The following is a 3,943-nucleotide window of genomic DNA, read 5'->3' on the forward strand; positions in this document are numbered from 1 at the left end:
TCATCATCACTTATCTTTATTTTATTTTAAAATAATCACGAGCTTTCTCGAAACCTCTTGTTCATATCTTTCATCAAAAGGTGTTGTTCGACAATGTTGATTTAGCAGGCCTTTTGCTAACCCGAGCGAGCATTTTAACAAAGAAGTCTGATAATATTATGAGATATGTCTATCTACTTCTTAATAAAAGTATTGAATGTTTCATACCAATGACTTTAAGAAATGAATTGTAAAATAATTACATAATTTCTAATGTGTGTATCGCAACTCTTGAAATATATTATGAGTTGACATTTGAGAGATGAATTTGTTGAAGGCCACAATTCTTTCGGGTATTTTGGTTCCGTATGCAATCAATGTTGTTACTTGTGTGGGGTTAGATTTGATGCCTCATGGTAAATTAAACTCGAGAATTCCATAAACACTAAGCCTGCTTTATATCTTGAAGTTCTAAAAATAAGTACAATCGACTTTAAATGTGTTGTTCAAAGCATCATCCTAATTAATTTACAAGGCGTTGTGCACACAATAGCTTAAGATTCAAAGAGTATGCTACTAATTGCGCAACCAATAGATGTGCTTCATTAGCTATAAATAGCCATCACCATTTGTAATTACATTCAATTTAAGAATCAATTGAGAAATGAAATAAAGAAGCACTTTTAATACTTCTCAATTAAATTCATCACATCTATCAGCACGACTATGCTTTAGTATAAGAAGTATCTTATTCCCTTATACTCTTTATTTTATCTATTTATTTAATAAAACTATCCTATAAGTATGCTCTATAGTTGCCATTAAATTGAATTTTCCACATCATAAAATAAGGATGGGTATAATATTTCTGCGTTTATTTTCTACAAACATTATCAGCAAAGTCTAAAGACAAAATATTGAAGATAAAGGCTTAGAGGATCAATCATGAATTGGGATGAAAGTACCTTAACAAAACTCGTGTATCTACAACAAAGTAAACAATGATAAAATGTATGTATGTATATATTTGTTATGAAAAAAAAAAACAATGATGATTTTTGTTCATTAAATTTACCGCACCAACAATTATCATATATTTTAAACTCTTGGCAGGTGATATGTTTACCACACGTTTTGCAGAGTATTACTTTGATGAGATATGTTTTCCTCCATTAGGAGAGAGAAAATACCTCTTGGGGTAAGGCATGATCTTTCTGAGAAAGTATCAAGTAGGTCTTATTTATATCAAACCTGTATTTGTAAAAAATTTAAACTACCAAATTTGCCTGTAACTATTGCAGGTTTTTATTTTTATTTTTTTTTAAATCTTTTGCAAGTTTTAACAATTACCAAATTTACCTACAATCTACAATGATTTTTTTGAGGGTTCCAACATTTAAAATCACAAATATTAAAAAAATACTTTCAATAATACATAAAAAATTAATATAATTCAAATTATTAATTTTTAGCGTAACCTAAAAAATTTACATAAGATACTCAATTCTATATTTATCAATATAAATAAAAAATTAAAGTTTCAATATTAAAACAAATACATAAAATATGTCAATCTAACATAAAATATTTTTGTTGGCAAACCATCATTACTAAAATCATTGCCTTGCTTCATTTTTAATCAATGTACAAGTATTGCCAACAATATTAACAAGTAAATTTTAAACAGCTACTGTTAACAATTATTTAAACAAATAAAAATCTAACTTTAGTGAGCAATCACTAGGTTCAAGTCATTAAAGCAAAACAAACAAAACTAATCAAATTAAAATAAAATAAAATATTAGCAATATTAAACTTGAAAATTATGAATATATATGTATGTATATAATTATTCTCAAATGCGAGTATCCTCATTTTTTTAAAATATGTACAAGATGTTAACCGCATAGCTTAATAGAATTAATTTTCAGTGCACTATCGAACTGTACAAATTAATAGTATTAAAAACTAACTTTATTAAACAACAAGACTTAATAGTGTATTTGTATGAAAAATATGAGCGCACTGACACTAGAAAATGACTACACACACACACACACACACTAGAACGAGTCGGGCATGCAGATGCAGTGAGTTAGACTATGTTTTATAAATTAAGAAGATTAGGTCATGAGTAATATTTTTAGCTTACATGTATTTATGCTTAAATTTATTAATGTAATTTTTATAATTAAAACTAAAAGCATAAATAAATAAAAATGCGGGTCGGCAGATACCCACATGATTTTTTTCTCAATAATAAATTCATTCGTAACTCGCAACAGATTTAAATTTGAAATTCTAAACCAACCTGCAATGCGAAAAATTACTTGCAGCAGGTGGGTTCGTAGATAATTTTGCTATTCATATCTCTATGTAAAGTGCGAACAATAATTTATTTGTAACTATTAGCAAATGCATCTATGGATACGATAAATGTACCCAAGTCAGCTATTAATGTACCTTGTAGATCATTGTTGCTCTTGAGGAATAATTTATGAGCATCTAAGAAATTGTCTACTGTATGCTTGAAGTGTGGTAGACTACTTTGTTCAAAGATTCCTTAAAGAGAGGAAGGTTATTAGTCATGGTCCTGCTGTAAATTAGGCTCCAAATGAATGAATGGTCTTCGAAAAATTATCAGAGACCTTGATGAAATAATATCTCTATGAATATAAGGTCTTGATAAGATCTAGACTTAGTGAAGTTTCTATTGACTTTGGGTAATATTTTAGAAGGCATTTGGTCTTTGATGAGATCAAAAATCCTAAAAGACCTTTTAATTGGTATTAGCTTAAAAAAATGAAATGTCTTTACTTACACATGAAAGAGTGGAATCATAAAAAATGTTCTCGTTGATTTTTTGTGTTCACAAGTAGCTATTGAAATATAGTTTAGTATTAAGATTATTTTATCTTGTGAACTAACAAAAATTTTAGATCTTGATGGTGATGAATATGCAATTTTTTTTTTATTAGCCTTATAAAACTCGTATGTGGACAAGATATCTTTTCTAATTATTTTGTAGGACTATTAACAACAACTTCCTTACATCAACATATGAGGTGATATTGTATTGTATTCACATATGTTAGTATTAGGGGAAGAACCGAGCAACCATCAAGAGCGTTGATCGATGGAGCACTGATTAGGAGCTTAATCTCTCTTGAGAAGAACTTACGCAAATAATCTAGACAAATGTGCATTGTACTCTTTTTTTCTTGACTAGGTTTTGATCCCTCCAGGTTTTAAATAATCTAGACAAATGTGCATTGTACTCTTTTTTTCTTGACTAGGTTTTGATCCCTCCAGGTTTTAGAGGCAAAGGTTTTGAGCGAGGCAGTTCATTAAATCATATTTCTTTTGCCTGGGGTTTTTCTCCTATATGATTTTTCTTTAGCAAATGTTAAGTACAATTATCATCAAGTGGTAGATATTCAAGAGAAAGTGTTACGAGATATATCTATCCACCTTTTGATAAAAATATTGTGTGTTTCACATTAATGACTTTACGAAATGAATTACAAAAATAACTACATGATTTATGATGTGTGTATATCACACTTCTGAAAACATATTATAAATTGCGTATCACACTAATTGATTCACAAAGTTTTATGAGGACAACACCTTAAAATTTAAAGAGTGTGTTACTAAATGCATGACTAATTTATATACTTCATTAGTTATATATAACCATCACCATTTGTAATTACGTTTAATTCATAAATGAATTGAGAAATGAAATAGAGAACCACTTTGTATACTTCTTAATTAGATTCACGATATATAATTGTTATTTCTTGATTTGTATGAATGGTAGGGTTAAATAAAAAAATAAATAGAAGCTACTTGTGATAAGTTGCTGGGGGGATTATAAACGAATGGTAATGCTGGTGACAGAGAATCAGTTTTCGCGCCAGCGGGGTCCTTCGATGCAATTTCTTTGTGTACCCTCTGCATC

Source organism: Citrus clementina, unplaced genomic scaffold, assembly GCF_000493195.1.
Source record: "Citrus clementina cultivar Clemenules unplaced genomic scaffold, Citrus_clementina_v1.0 scaffold_5, whole genome shotgun sequence".
In the NCBI taxonomy this organism is placed as follows: Eukaryota; Viridiplantae; Streptophyta; class Magnoliopsida; order Sapindales; family Rutaceae; genus Citrus; species Citrus x clementina.